Source organism: Macaca mulatta, chromosome 13 (assembly GCF_049350105.2).
Source record: "Macaca mulatta isolate MMU2019108-1 chromosome 13, T2T-MMU8v2.0, whole genome shotgun sequence".
NCBI lineage: Eukaryota > Metazoa > Chordata > Mammalia > Primates > Cercopithecidae > Macaca > Macaca mulatta.
The window spans coordinates 93,122,176-93,138,343 of NC_133418.1; the positions used below are offsets into that span (position 1 = coordinate 93,122,176).

The 16,168-nt window shown below is 39.6% G+C and overlaps 1 long non-coding RNA gene across 1 annotated transcript in view; it reads left to right on the forward strand.

Moving 5' to 3' along the window:
- The first annotated feature begins 1,498 nt into the window (after positions 1 to 1,498).
- Positions 1,499 to 16,168, forward strand: part of LOC114671740 (uncharacterized) — a 122,165-nt gene continuing 107,495 nt past the window's right edge. Inside the window, exons 1-2 of the long non-coding RNA XR_003721798.2 lie at positions 1,499 to 1,615; positions 5,618 to 5,749. This is a non-coding gene — a long non-coding RNA (uncharacterized LOC114671740). The remainder of the gene's footprint in view (positions 1,616 to 5,617; positions 5,750 to 16,168) is intronic.

The following is a 16,168-nucleotide window of genomic DNA, read 5'->3' on the forward strand; positions in this document are numbered from 1 at the left end:
TCTTCAACAAATGGTGTTGGGGAAACTGGATATCCACAGGCAAAAGATTTAGATGCTAAAAAAATAAAGCCAGTAAATGCTAAAGTAAAAAGTTGAGGAAAGTCCTTTATAACTTTGGAGTGGAGAATGACTTTTTATTATGACTAGAAACCTAGAAGCCATAAAAGATCGATAAATTCAATTACTTTTGAAAATACAAGCAAATCCCACCACAAGTAAGGCTTAGAGACAAATGATACTTGGGAAACATTGTTGCACGTCATATCAGAAAGGATTAATTTTCCTGAATATATAAAGAGCTCCTGAAAATGTCACTTCTAATGAACACTTAATACAAGTTTACTTGTACCCATGTGAAATGGCATAGGAACAAAAGATTGAAAATAAATTATCAAATTGAAATTGTTTTGGCAGCTACAAAAAAGAATGTCAAAACTCTACATGGATATGGAAATGTCACTAAGATACATTGTTAATTGAGAAAAGAAAGAGTGCATAAATAACATCTGTCGGCAGGGCGCCCAGGCTCACGCCTGTAATCCCAGCAATGTGGGAGGCCGAGGCAGGCGGATCACAAGGTCAGGAGATCGAGACCATCCTGGCTCACACGGTGAAATCCTGTCTCTACTAAAAATACAAAAAATTAGCCGGATGTGTTGGCAGGCGCCTGTAGTCCCAGCTACTCGGGAGACTGAGGCAGGAGAATAGCGTGAACCCGGGAGGTGGAGCTTGCAGTGAGCTGAGATCGCCCCACTGTGAGCCGAGATCGCGCCACTGCACTCCAGCCTCGGGGACAGAGGACTACTCCGTCTCAAAAAAAAAAAAATTGTCTATTTGTATAAAATGGGAGAAGACTAAGACTATATATTTGCTTTTTATGCAGAAGGATACATAGGAAATTAATAATAGGGGCTTACCTGCAATGGTGAGGACTGTATGGTACAAGTGGATAGATGGGAAATGGGGTAGAAGAAGGAGAATTTATTATTATTTTTTGAGATGAAAGTGTTATGTATTTAAATATTACATCGATTTTTTAAAAAGGGCTCCAAACTACTTTGTATTCTACTTTGAAATTTTTCAGACTTAAACAAATAGGGCTTTTTCAGTCAAGCAGCAGGGCTCATGGCTGCCCCGGCATCTCCACTCCCTGACTTCATCTCTGCTGGCTTTTGCGTCCTCACTCTCAGGCAACCCCCATCCCACCTCGACCTGCTTTTCTGGTCTGATTCCTTCTGTTCCTCCTCGCTCTTCAAAAGTGTATGCTGTAGCACCAACCCTACTAAAAACCTGTTCCACACACACACACACACACACACACACACACACACACAGGCACACGCACGCACGCACGCACACACGCGCGCACACGGGCACAGGCTCACGCACCCACAGGCACGCGCACGCGCACACGCGCACACGGGCACAGGCGCACGCACCCACAGGCACGCGCACGCGCACACGGGCACAGGTGCACGCACCCACAGGCACGCGCACGCACACACGCGCGCACGGCACAGGCATTCCTCTCACTCCCTTCCACTATGCCAAGCTCTTTTGTGCTTTTGAGTCTTTGCTCACACAGAAAAGAAAGTCAGTGTGGAAGATCTCAAAGGTCAGTGTATCAACAACACATTTCTTAAAGAAAAGTTTTTGTTTTTCCCTTCGTGATAACTCAACCTTGCCCAAAGGCCTAGCTGTCATTTCTAGCAAGCCCCAGCTAGATGGCCCTGGTACTTTCTCCCACTCTCTTTTTCTTCTGGGTTAGTATCCTAGGGCTGCCATGGCAAGTACTACAAAATGAGCGGCTTAAAACAATAGAAATCTACTTTTTCATAGTCTAGAAGTCTGAAATCCAGGTCCCAACAAGTTTGGTTCCTTCTGGAGGCTCTGAGGGAGAAACTGTTCCGTGTTTGGGATGGCAATAGTAGCTTAAAATGGTGACCTCTGTAGACATCCTTGAAGCTAGTGATGGCCATGTGTCCCAGTTCTGGCAATGAAAAAAATACAGACAGAAGTTTGCTGAGTGCAAGATCTAGGAAATCTGTTATTTTCCTAAAAACAAGGGATAGGCTCAACTAACTTGTAAGTTTGCCCTTCACTCTTCCTACTCCCTCTTGATTGCACTGTGGATGTGATGTTTGCAAATATAGCAGTTATCTTGTGGACATGTTGCAGAGAACAGCAAGCCAGGGGTGGCTGAACAAAGATGGGTAGAAGAAGCCTCGCTCTTTGATGGGTTAAAGGAGCTACAATGCCAACCCTGGCAGTCCACGACTGACTTGGTTTGTCCTTTTTTTTTTTGAGACAGAGTCTCGCTCTGTCTCCTAGGCATGATCTTGGCTCACCGCAACATTTGCCTCCCAGGTTCAAGTGATTCTCCCGCCTCAGCTGAGGTTACAGGCGGGCGCCACCATGCCCAGCTAATTTTTGTATCTTTAGTACAGACAGGGTTTCACCATGTTGGCCAGGTTGGTCTCGAACTCGTGACCTCAGGTGATCCACCCGCCTCGGCCTCCCAAAGTGCTGGGATTACAGGTGTGAGCCACTGCGTCTGGCCTCTTTTTTTTTTTTTTAATTGAGATGGAGTCTCACTCTGTCGCCCAGGCTGGAGTACAGTGGTGCCATCTTGGCTCACTACCACCTCCGCCTCCCAGGTTAAACCAATTCTCCTGTCTCAGCCTCCCAAGTAGCTGGGATTATAGGCGCCCAATCGCTATGCTTGGATACCTTTTTTTTTTTTTTTTTTTTTTGTATTTTTAGTAGAGACAGGGTTTCGCCGTATTGGCCAGGCTGGTCTCGACCTCAGGTGATCCGCCTGCCTCTGCCTCCCAAAGTGCTGGGATTACAGGCCTGAGGCACCGCGCCTGGCCTGAAGAATCGTTTCAAATGCAACAGGGAGAGGTAAGGTTATATCAGAATGTTTTCAACTGTAAGTATTCAAGGTAGTTGGAAACAGTAAAGAAATGTATTACCTCATACAACAAGAAGTCCCAAGATAGAGTGGCTCCCCAGTCAGTTAATTCATTGACTCGAAGATGTTATCAAGGGCCCAGTTGTTTCTTCATCTTCCTCTCTGCTATTTTCAGCATGTTGACTTGATCTCTCTCTCTCTCTTTTTTTTTTCTGTTGCTTCTCTTGTGGTTGAAAGAAGCTACTGCAGATCCAGGCCTCAGTGAGATATGACAGTATCCAGTGGAAACAGAGTGAACACCATTTTTCTTTTTCTTTTTTTTTTTTTGCCAGTAACTAAAACCTTTCACAGAAGCCATGTAGCACACTTCATGTCTTTTTGTCCTAATCCAAGCATTGGCAAGAAGAATTAATTCATTTGTTCGCTCTTCACATATTTATTGAATGTCTATTATGTGTCACTGGAGTTAGGAAGCCTCAGATGGCAAAACAGGGAAAAATCATACAGCTTATATTCTAGTGGAAAGCGGTTAAAAAAAGAACCAAATGAGTAAAGTGGTGATAAATGTTATTGGGACACACTGGGGCCTATTGTGGGGAGGGGAGAGGGGGGAAGGGATAGCATTAGGAGATATACCTAATGTAAATGATGAATTAATAGGTGCAGCACACCAACACGGCACATGTATACATATGTAACAAACCTGCACGTTGTGCACATGTACCCTAGAACTTAGAGTCTAATAAAAAAAAAAAGTGCAATAGGAAAGGGAGATAAGTCATCCTGGTTAGGGAGCAGTAGGGAAGGGATCAGATAATTGGGTTTGACCAGTGAGAAAACATCCGCTGGGGCTGGAACTGAGGCTAAAGATCACCACACCTGAAGCAGATGGTCCCTTGGAAAAGGAAAATGAATAAAAATGAGGTTCTCTTAGGAAGAAGGAAGTGAGAGACAGTTGTTAAACAGGCAATTACCGGTAAGGGCACGCTATGGAAGTTGTGGGGCACAGTGCAGAATGAAAATGCGGAGTTGTTATTCAAAAAGTAGGAAAAAGTATCACTAAAGGAGACAAATGTAACTGTCTTTTTACTTTCTTTCACAGTCTTTTTGTTGACCTGTTATGGTGGTTTTAATTTGCTATTTAATATCTTTATAGGTGAAGAAAAATGGAACATTTCAATTGTTAGCATGAATTTTATTATTCATTTTGATATTGTGCAATGCCTGTTTTAAATGCAAACATAAGAGCTTTTAACTAATGTGTGGAATCACCAAAACTATAGTTCCTATTTTTGTGGCTCCTACATGCATACACATTTTATTCTTACCAGAACAGTGGAAATGACCCACAAAACAAACTCAATTGTCTTATTTCATTGCCTTTTTAAAAAATTTTATTTTTGAGATGGAATCTGGCTCTGTTGCCCAGGCTGGAGTGCAGTGGCACAATCTCGCTTTGGCTCACTGTAGCCTCCACCTCCCGGGTTGAAGCAATTCTCCAGCCTCAGCCTCCTGAGCAACTAAGATTACAGGTGCACACCACCACACCCGGCTAATTTTTGTATTTTTATGGAGACGGAGTTTCACCATGTTGACCAGGCTGGTCTCAAACTCCTAAACTTAAGTAATCTGCCTGCCGTGGCCCCCCAAACAGCTGGGATTACAGGCATGAGCCACCGTACCTGGCCTTATTTCATTTCATTTCTTTCTTTTCTTTTTTTTTTTTTTGAGACGGAGTCTCACTCTGTCGCCCAGGCTGTGGCTCACTGCAACCTTCGCCTCCTGGGTTCAAGCAATTCTCCCGCCTCAGGCTCCTGAGTAGCTGAGATAACAGGCGCACACCACCACGCCTGGCTAATTTTGTATTTTTAGTAGAGATGGGGTTTCACCATATTGGTCAGGCTGGTCTCAAACTCCCGACCTCATGATCTGCCCACCTTGGCCTCCCAAAGTGCTGGGATTACAGGCATGAGCCACCGCGCCTGGCCTTATTTCATTTCTTAATAGGTGCACGTTCTACCCATAGTTTCTACTTGTTATTTATTGATAAGTAAGGAAGTTACAGAGAGGAAAAGAAATTATGGGCTGTCCTATCTTTCCCTTTCTTTCTATGTTGTTCGTTTCCAGCGTAAGTGGTTGGCTAATATAGGAAAGTACATGAATAAGAAAGGAAATGGTAGGATTTCTTGATTGTTTGTGTTTCTTAGAATGTCATTGTCTTCTTTCTGCATTTAGAGCAGGATTTGGTTTGAACATAAAGTTTGGGGGTTTCAGTGCTCCCGTTAATCATAGATGTAACACACTTACCTTGTACTGCCTGTGAATCTCCATAAGCTCTTACACGCCGTGGGTCCAGTTGAATACTGTGCTCATGGGGCATTGCTTTTCCCCAATTTTAGATTTCTGAGCAAAATAAATGCCGCATTTTTAAAGCTGTGAAATTTTGTGGTGGTTTGTTATGTAGTGATAGTAACTGGCATATATACCAAAATAGGTCTGTACCTTTGAAAATGTTATCTCCTCAGTCATGACTCTCAACAAGGAAAGTGGTACCTTAGAATCAACTGGGTCACATTTTCAAAATATAGAAAAACTCCATGACAATATATTTTATGATAACACGAATTTTGATATAACAAAATTGACTTCTGTCTTCCACCCCACCTTGTTCTCAAAATCCTCATCATATTTAACTTGGAGAAGAAAACTGCCACCTGGAGTGCCAAACTGCCACGGGGACCTAGACAGTTTCCGATTGTGCCGCTGGAGCCCTGGAATTACCAGTTGGATTGCTGGTTAGACTCACTCTGTTAATTTATTTAATCTTGGATCAAGGTAATACTAAATTTTACGTTATTGAATATTTTGTACCCAACTTACTATGTTACAGTGGGGTTTTATGCATGGCTGACTGGATCGGTCCTTCCAAATTCATTTCCTCTTTCTAGATCCCCAGGTAAACTATATTTTCCAGGGCCTTTGAGTCAATGTGTGGCAGTATGACTAATTCTTGCCGATAGAATGTGAGCAGAAATGAGATGACATTTCCAATTGGGACGGTTAGGAATGAATGTGCCTTCTCATTTTTTCCTCCCCTTGTCAACTGGATGGCACATTGTTGAAAATGGTGGATGCCCAGCATGGAAGAAGACTGAACCATCACTTAGAGGAGAGCTGCTTACCCCTCCCTGGGTTGTGGCATGAACAATAAATACACTTTTAAGATACTGAAATTTGGGAGTTTTAATTTTTACTTTAGCATAGCCCAGCCTATATAAGGAATTTAAAGGGGATTGCTGCTATAACCCTAAAATATGTGTTATTGGCTTAATAGTTGAATATAGGAGAATAAGGAAACTGATATTCTGGGCTGCAGAGATGGCAGATCTATGGCATAGACTGGTAAAGTATTTGGTAAAACTGCTTCCTGTGATATCTTGGGAGGTAGGCCATGGCCCTACTGAGCCAGCAGTTCTGGGGGAAATGATTATAAACAGCCAAAATGTTACTGCATGTTGGTTTCTATTTGCTGCATTTTGGGAAAGTATTACAAAAAAGAGATGAGGTTAGGAGATAATTGGCTGGTGTAACCAGAAATAAAAGAAATAAAGAGACTCTAAAAATTTGAGGCATTGAAAGGTTGGAAAAATCCAACGGCTTCTAGACTCCCAAATATAGGTAATAAGACTGAGACAAAGTCCTTGAATGACAGGCAAAGATTAGATTAAGAACATGGCCATTCCATTCAAGGTTGATAGCCTCAAGGTAACCTGTTTTTATTTATTTCAGAGAAAGAGATATTGTGAGTGAAGGAGAAAAAAGAAAGGCAGGTTTGAGAAAGAACTTTGGGTTCTTATTAACGTAAGGCATGAGTTTATTGCAAACATATCATTTTTTGAGGAAATTATATTGCCACAGAATCCAACCTTTGAATGTTTCAGACTTAAAACAACCCTTAGGCTCCTAAAGGGCCACATGCAGGAGAAGTAGGCTATAAAATTTGTCCAGTCCCCAAGAAGGACAGGACATACACCTTCAGATGCGGGGAACAAGGAGAATAGGTTAGCTGGGTGTAGAGGTGCACGCCTGTGGTCCCAGCTACTCAGGAGTCTGAGGTGGGAGGATTGCTTGAGCCTAGGAGGTCAAGGCTGCAGGGAGCCATGTTCATGCCGCTGCACTCCAGCCTGGGTGACACAGGGAGAGACTCTGTCTCAAACAACAACAATAGCAACAGCAATAACAACAACCAACCAGGAGAATAGAAAAGAGAATCTCTCACAGCGCTGATCCAGGGACCAGAGAAAATGAGGAAATTCTTCCCAGGGAGCAAAAAAGGGGGAATTTCTTCCACAGGGCAGATACGTGTCTACCCAGAGGATTCCACAATTCCTATGAGCTAGTGATTGTTGTCTGTCTTTCATTCTTTCCTTTTTCAAATGGAGTTTTAAAAGTTGGCAAAAATTTTATACACTGTGGAATGGCTAAATCAAGCTAATTAGCATATACATTACCTCACGTACTTTTATTTTTTGGTAATGAGAACACTGAACATCTACTCTCAGCAATTTTCAAGTGCATAACACATTGCTATTAACTGTAGTTCCCCATGTTGTGTAATAGAGCTCTTGAACTTTTTCATCCTAACTGAAATGTTGTAGCCTTTCGCCAATATCTCCCCAATCCCTTACTTCTTAGCCTCTAGTAATCTCCATTGACTTTCTGCTTCAGAGTTTGACTTTTATGTATGTATGTATTTATTTTTATACAGTTTTACAAAAGTTTTAAAATTAACCTTGTAATGTTGTTCTCCTTATTTTGTTTTTAATATTTAATATTTATGGGTACATAGTATATATTTATGGGGTATGTGAGCTATTTGGATACAGGCATACAATGTGTAATGATTGTTAGGGTAAATGGGATATCTGTCACGTCAAGCATTTATCCTTTGTATTACATATAATTCAATTACACTCTTTTTTCTTTTTCTTGAGACAAGGTCTCACTGTCACCCAGTGTGGAGTGCAGTGGCATGATCTCGGCTCACTGCAGCCTCCACTTCCGGGGTTCATGAGATTCTTCCACTTTAGCCTCCCAAGTAGCTGAGCCTACAGGTGTGCGACACCATGCCCAGTTAATCTTTTATTTTTTAGTAGAGACAGGTTTTCACCATGTTGGTCAGGCTGGTCTCGAACTCCTGACTTCAAGTGATCTACTCGCTTTGGGCTCCCAAAGTGCTGGGACCACAGGCACGAGCCACCATGACTGGCCTCAATTATACTATTTTAGTTATTTTAAAATGTACAATTAAATTATTGACTGTCACAACCTTGTGCTTTCGAATGCTAGATCTTATTCATTCTTTCTATTTTTTTTTCTGTACTACCTGTTAAATATCCCCCCATCCCCCGCCTCCCCCACTACCCTTTCCAGTCTCTGGTAACCTTCATTCTATTCTCAATCTCCGTGGATTCAATTGTTTTGATTTTTAGCTCCCACAAATGAGTGAAAACATACAAAGTTTGTCTTTCTGTGCATGGTTTATTTCACTTAATATAATGACCTCCACAGCTCTATTCACAAATGACAGGATCTCATTCTTTTTTTATGGCTGAATAGTACTCCACTGTGTATATGTAGCACATTTTCTTTATCCATTCACCTATTGATAGATACAGGTTGTTTCCAAATCTTGATTGTTGTGAATCGTGCTACAATAAACATGGGAGTGCAGATATCTCTTTGATATACTGATTTCCTTTCTTTTGAGTATATACCCAGCAGTGGAATTGCTGGATCATATGGTAGTTCTATTTTTAGCTTTTTGAGGAACCTCCAAACTATTCTCCGTAGTGGTTGTACTAATTTACCTTCCCATCAACAGTGTACAAGGATCCCCTTTTCTTCACGTTCTTGCTAGTATTTGTTATTGCCTGACTTTTGGATAAAAGCCATTTTAACTGAGGTGAGATGATATCTCGTTGCGATTAAAAAAAAAAAAATAGAGACGGGGTCTTGCCATGTTGTCCAGGTTTCTCACAAACTCCTGGGTTCAAGCAATCCACCTGCCTCGGCCTCCTAATCTCATCTGGGATTACAGACTTGAACCACTGTGCTGGCCCATTACAGTTTTGATCTGAATTTCTCTGATAATCAATTATGCTGAACACCTTTTCATATACTTATTTGCCGTTTATATGTATTCTTCTGAGAAATGTTTCTTCAAATATTTTGCCCATTTTAAATTGGATTATTAGATTTTTTTCTTATAGAGTTGTTTGAGCTCCTTATATATTCTGGTTATTAATCCTTGTCAGATGGTTAGTTTGCAAATATTTTCTCCCCCTGTACATTGTTTCTTCACTCTACTGATTATTTTCTTTGCTGTGCAGAAACTTTTTAACTTGATGTAACCCTATTTGTCCATTTTTGCTTTGATTGCCTGTGCTGGTAGGATATTACTCAAGAAATTATTTGCCCACTACAATGTCCTGGAGAGTTTCTCTAATGTTTTCTTATAGAGGTTTCATAGTTTGAAGTCTTAGAATGAAGTCTTTAATCCATTTTGATTTGATTTTGTTTTGTTTGTTTTGAGACAGTCTCGTTTTGTCACTCAGGCTGGAGTGCAGTGGTGTGTTCTTGGCTTACTGCAACCTCCAAGTGATTCAGGTGCCTCAGCCTCTCAAGTAGCTGAGATTATAGGCACTTGCCACCATGCCTCCCTAATTTCTGTATTTTTAGTGTGGACAGGGTTTTGCCATGTTGGTCAGGCTGGTCTTGAACTCCTGATCTCAAGTGATCCACCCACCTTGGCCTTGCAAAGTGCTAGGATTATAGGTGTGAGCCACTATGCCTAGCTGATTTTATTTTATTTTTTAAATAGCAAGTGATAGGAGTCTAGTCTAGGTGTGAGGTAATATCCCATTCTCCTGCATACGGATACCCAGTTTTCCTGGCAACATTTATTGAAGAGACTGTCCTTTTCCCAGTGTATGTTCTTGGCACCTTTGTTGAAAATGAGTTCACTGTAGATGTATGAATTTGTTTCTAGGTTCTCTATTGTGTTCTATTGGTCTGTGTATCTATTTTTATGCCAGTACCATACTGTTTTGGTTGCTATAGCTCTGTAGTCTAATTTGAAGTAAGGTAATGTGATTCCTCCAGTTTTGTTAGTTTTGCTCAGGGTGACTTTGGCTCTTCTGGGTCATTTGTGGTTCCATATAAATTTTAGGATTTTTTTTTTTTTTATTTCTGTGAAGAATGCCATTGGTATTTTGATAGGAATTGTATTGAATCTGTTGATTACTTTGGGTAGTATGTATGAACATTTTAAAGATATTGATTCTTCCAATCCATTAACGTGGAATATCCTTCCATTATTTTGTGTCCTATTCAATTTTTTTCATCAATGTTTTATAGATTTCATTGTAGAGATCTTTCACTTCTTTGGTTAATGTCCAAGTATTTAATTTTATTTGTAGCTATAGTAAATGGGGTTATTTTCTTGATTTCCTTTTCAGACTGTTGGCATATAGAAATGCTAATAATTTCCGTATGTTGATTTTGTATCCTACAACTTTACTGAATTTGTTTATCAGTTCTAATAGTTTTTTGGTGAATGACTTCTTAACAATTCCACATATAAGTGAGATTGTGTAGTATTTGTTTTTCTGTGCCATGTTTATTTCACTTAAGTGAAATAATTTCACTTAATTTAAGTGACATAAACATAATGTGTTAAGTAAAATAAACATAATGAAGTGTCTTCATGATGTTAGGTTCATTCACATTGTCACAAATGACTGGATTTTCTTTAAGGCTAAGTAAATATACACTATTTCGTTGTGTATATATATCTTATTTTCTTTTTTTTTTTTTTTTTTTTTTTGAGACGGAGTCTTGCTCTGTGCCCCAGGCTGGAGTGCAGTGGCGCGATCTCGGCTCACTGCAAGCTCTGCCCCCCCGGGTTCACGCCATTCTCCTGCCTCAGCCTCCCGAGTAGCTGGGACTACAGGCGCCCGCCACCTCGCCCGGCTAATTTTCTTGTATTTTTAGTAGAGACGGGGTTTCACCGTGTTAGCCAGGATGGTCTCGATCTCCTGACCTCGTGATCCGCCCGTCTCGGCCTCCCAAAGTGCTAGGATTACAGGCTTGAGCCACCGCGCCCGGCCTATATCTTATTTTCTTTATCCATTCATTCATTGATGAACGCTTACGTTGATTTTATATTTGGCTATTGTGAGTAATGCTGCAAAGAATATGGGAGTTTAGACACCTTTCATGATTTCATATCCTTTGGCTATATGCCCAATAGTGGGATTGCTGGATCATGTGGTAGTTCTATTTTTAATTTTTTGAGGGATCTCTATGCTTTTTTCCATAATGGCTATACTAATTTACATTCCCAGCAATAGTGTGCAAGCATTCATTTTTCCTTTCCTTTTTTTTTTTTTGAGATGGTGTCTTGCTCTGACACCCAGGCTGGAGTGCAGTGGCACGATCTCAGCTCACTGCAAGCTCCGCCTCCCAGGTTCACGCCATTCTCCTGCCTCAGCCTCCCGAGTAGCTGGGACTGCAGGCACCCACCACCACGCCCAGCTAATTTTTTGTATTTTGTTTTTTTTAGTAGAGACGAGGTTTCACCATGCTAGCCAGGATGGTCTCAATGTCCTGACCCTGTGATCCACCCGCCTCAGCCTCCCAAAGTTCATTTTTATATTCTTGTCGACATTTGTTCTCTTTTGTCTTTTTGGTATCAACCATCTTAACAGGTGTGAGGTAATATCCCATTGTGGTTTTAATTTGCATTTCTGTGATGATTAATTATATTGAGCATTTTTTTTTTCAAATACTTTTTGGCCATTTGTATGTCTTCTTTTGGGAAATGTCTATTTGTATCCTTTGTCCATTTTAAAATTGATTTATTTTCTTGCTATTGAGCTGTTTGAGTTCCTTGTAAGTTTTGGATAGTAACCCCCTTATTAGATGTATAATTTGCAATTTTTTTCCCACTCTATACAGTGTATCTTTACTCTGTTGATTGTTTCCTTTGTTGCATAGAAGGTTTCTAGTTTGATGAAATTTCATTAAATGGAATTTTAAAAATGTTCTTCTTTTAAGATAGTTTTAGATTTATAGAAGAGTTGTAAAGATGGTATAGACAAGATGTATTTCTTTTGTATAGCTTTTCCTAGTAATTAACATTTTATATAACCATGGTGTATTTATCAAGACTAAGAAATTAATATTGGTACAACACTATTAACTAAACTATAGACTTTATTCAGATCTCATCAGGTTTTCACTGCTGTCTTTTTTTTTTTTTGGTGTCAGGATCCAATCCAGGATGGCATGTTGCAATTTAGTCAACATGTCTCCTTAGTGTATTTCAATCTGTGTCAATTTCTTGGTCTTTCCTTGTTTTTTTATGCCTTTGATTATTGAAGATTAATAGTTAAATTTTAGTACAATGTTCCTCAATCTGGATTTGTCTGATGTTTTCTCATGATTATCCTGGAATTATAGAGTTTCAGGAAGAATAACACAGAGGTGAAGAGCCCTTCTCTTAACATCATATCAGAAGGTACACGATGGGTGATTTTATTGCAGTTATCCTGTCCCTACACCACCATTATAGATTGGGTGTGGTGAGAGAGACGATAGTTTGTGTTTTTAGATTTTAATTTGTGAGATCATGAGGATATTCCTCCAGATTTGATGGAAAAGATAGCATATCACTGGATGCTGGATCTTGAGCTGGACGCAATGACTGGATGTCACTTTAGAATGTTTCTCTTGAGGAGGGAGTGAGAATGTTCTATATATGAATGGAAGTGTGAAACAGCTCTGGTTACTAGAAGGGCAGACCATGGCAGAAATGGACTAGGTTTTCACCAAATATATTTCCTCTTCTTGGACACACAGTGAAATAATGTTTCTTAGCTTTCTTGTATCTGTGTGGGGCCATAAGAATAGTTCTTTTCAATAGAATGTGACTTGGAATGATTTGTCACTTCTGGTTGCAGATTGTTAAGAGGGGGTGCCTTCTATGCACTCTCCCCCTCATCTCTCAACTGCCAAGTGGATGCTGGGGGCTTCCTTGAAACTATGAGTTGGAAGTGGTAGAGCCAGAGACTGCAAAGAGGCCTGTACTTTGAGGACAACTTGGAGAACAGTCCAAGCCTATGCTATGAGAAAGAAGTAAGCCTTTATTGTGTTAAGACACTGAGATTTGAGGTTTATTTATTTTAACAGCATAGCTCAACCTGTCCTGACTAATACAATATACACACCCATCCTGCAGTATGATATGCCCTAGGTGGTATGTGAACATATGTATTTTTAAAATCTAATCACGTGATTCTGCTTCTTCTCTTTCATCCCTTATTCCCATCAACCCTCTTATTTCTACACATTGGTTCAGTTTAAGAACCATAAGAAATCAGATCTATTTCAAAGGTCAACTTAGAAGGAAAATGTTTCAATTGAGAGGAAGATGTTAGCTGAGAATGAAAGGCTGTTTTAGATGGCAAGTTCAAAGAAAGGAGACTACTATGAAAAGGTAAAACATCCGCCCTCCCTCCCTTCTCTCCTTCTTTCCTCCCTCCCTCCCTCCCTCCCTCCCTCCCTCCCTCCCTTCCTTCCTTCCTTCCCTCCCTCCTTCCTTTCCTCCCTTCCTTCTTTCCTTCTTTCCTTCTTCTTACTTTGGATTTAATTTTCTCTTCTTTTTCTTGTTTCCTAACTTGGAAGCTTAGATTGTGGATTTTAGGTCTTTCTTCTTTTCTAATATATGCATTCAATGCTATAGATTTCCCTCTAAGCACTGTTTTCACTACATCTCACAAATTTTGATATGTTATATCTTTATTTAGTTTAAAATATTTTTAAAATTCTCTTGAGATATCTTCTGTCACCCATGTATTAGTTGGAATTGTATTGTTTAGTCTTCAAGTAACTTGGGATTCTCCAGCTATCTTTTTGTTACTGATTTCTAGTTTATTCCATTGTGGTCTAAGAGAAGACATTGTATGATTTCTTTTCTTTTAAATTTGTTAAAATATTTTTTGTGGCTCAGAATGGGATCTATTTTGGTCAGTGTCCCATGTGAGCTTGAGAAGAATGTGTAATCCACTGTTGTTGGTTGAACTAGTCTATAGAAGTTAATTATATCCAGTTGATTGATAGGGCTGGATACCCATAAGTATGTAGTTGAACTACATACCCATACCCAGGACACACAGGGTTATGTCCTGATAAACCCATCCTAGGTTGTAAATATCGTGAGTAAAAAATGCGTTTAATATACCTAACCTACCAAAGTCTTCAACTATAATAGTGGATTCACCTATTTTTCCTTGCAGTTCTATCAGTTTTTTCCTACACATATGTTGATGTTCTAATTTGTGAACAAATTAAGGATTGTTAAGACTTCTTGGAGAATTGACCCCCTTCTCATTATGTAATATCCCTTTTAATCCCTGATAACTTTCCTTGCTCTGAAGTCTGCTCTGTCTGAAATTAATACAGCTATTGCCACTTTGTTTTGATTAGTGTTAACATGGTATTTCTTTCTCTATTACGTTACTTTTAATCTGTACGTATCTTTATATTTAAAGGGAGTTTCATGTAGGCAACATATAGCTGGGTCTTGTTTTTTGATCCACTTTAACAATCTCTTTTTTAAAATTGTTGTATACAGACCATTGATGTTTAAGGTGATTATTGATATCATTGGATTAATATCTACCACATTCGTGACTGTTTTCTACTTGTCACATATGTTCTCTCTTCCTATATTGTCTTCCACACTTTTTTTTGCCTTTGTGGTTTTAGTTGAGCATTTTATAAGATTCATTTGTTTCTCCTTTTTTAGCATATCAATTATAGTTCTTTTTACACTTTTAAAAGTGGTTGCCCTAGAGTTTGCAATATACATTTACAATTAATCCAAGTCTGCTTTTAAATAACATGATACTGCTTCATGCATAGTGCAAATACCTTATAGCAATAAAATATTTCTCATTCTTTCCTCCTATCCCTTGTATCATTGCTGTCATTCATTCACTTATACATACATACACACTTATATATTCCTTGACTTATGACAGGGTTATGTCCTGATAAACCCATCCTAGGTTGTACATATCGTGAGTAAAAAATGCGTTTAATATACCTAACCTACCAAACATCACAGTTTAGCCTAGCCTAAGTGGTTTTCTTTAGGAAACAGTGCTACTAAAACACAACATGGAAACAGAGCAATTTAAAATGTTTAAGGCATTAAATGCAGGACTGTGACCATTTAATATGCTTTGTATTGTAGGATATAAAAACTAACCCCCATCTATGGAATGTTAAGCTGACACCCAGACAGACAAAGACACTCATAATTCAATATCCCACACTATTTTCTGGTTGTACCAAAAAAATAAACAACCAGCAAATTATTTCACCTCTTAAAAAAACATTTACACTGATACTCATTGTGAAGACATTGTGGAACCCTTCTACATTAAACTCACAATTGTGTGTATATGTGTGGGTTTATTTTGTGAAGACACCAAATATATATTGTCTCATCTGACAATACTTCTTCAGTTCTGATTCTCCAATACCAACTAGATGTCTGACATTTCAAGTCAATTCTGATGTTGACTTCCCAGATTTAGTATCAGACTCTCCTGGTTTAAGGACTTGGTGCCACAATATTTCCCTTGCTTCAGATGTCAGTCGCAAGCACTGAGTCACTTGTATTTCTGACTTACTGGCTATAAATTGTGCATTTCCACACTTCCCTCCTTAGTGTTAATGATTTGCTAGAACGGCTCACAGAACTCAGAAAACTACATTACTCGGCCATTGCTGATTAACTCAATCTCCAGTCCCTCTCTCCTTCCTGCAGGCTGGGCAGAAAGTCTCAAGTTTCTAACCAAGACTTAATCTTTCTGGTGATCAGCCCCCGTCCTGAAGCTATCTAGGGACTGCCAAGAGTTGTCTCAGTAAAACAAAAGATGCTCCTATAACCCCTATTACTTATTTCAAGGGCTTTGGGACCTCTGTGCCAGAAACTGGTGACAAACACCCATTTTTTTTGGGGGGGGGGTTATACCATATCCCCCTATGACTGGGTCCTCCTGGAGTTTTAAAACAACTTTTATTTGAGGTTCAGGGGTGCATGTGAAAGTTTGTCATATAGGTAAATTCATGTCATGGGGGTTTGATGTACAGATTATTTTATCACCCAGGTACTAAGCC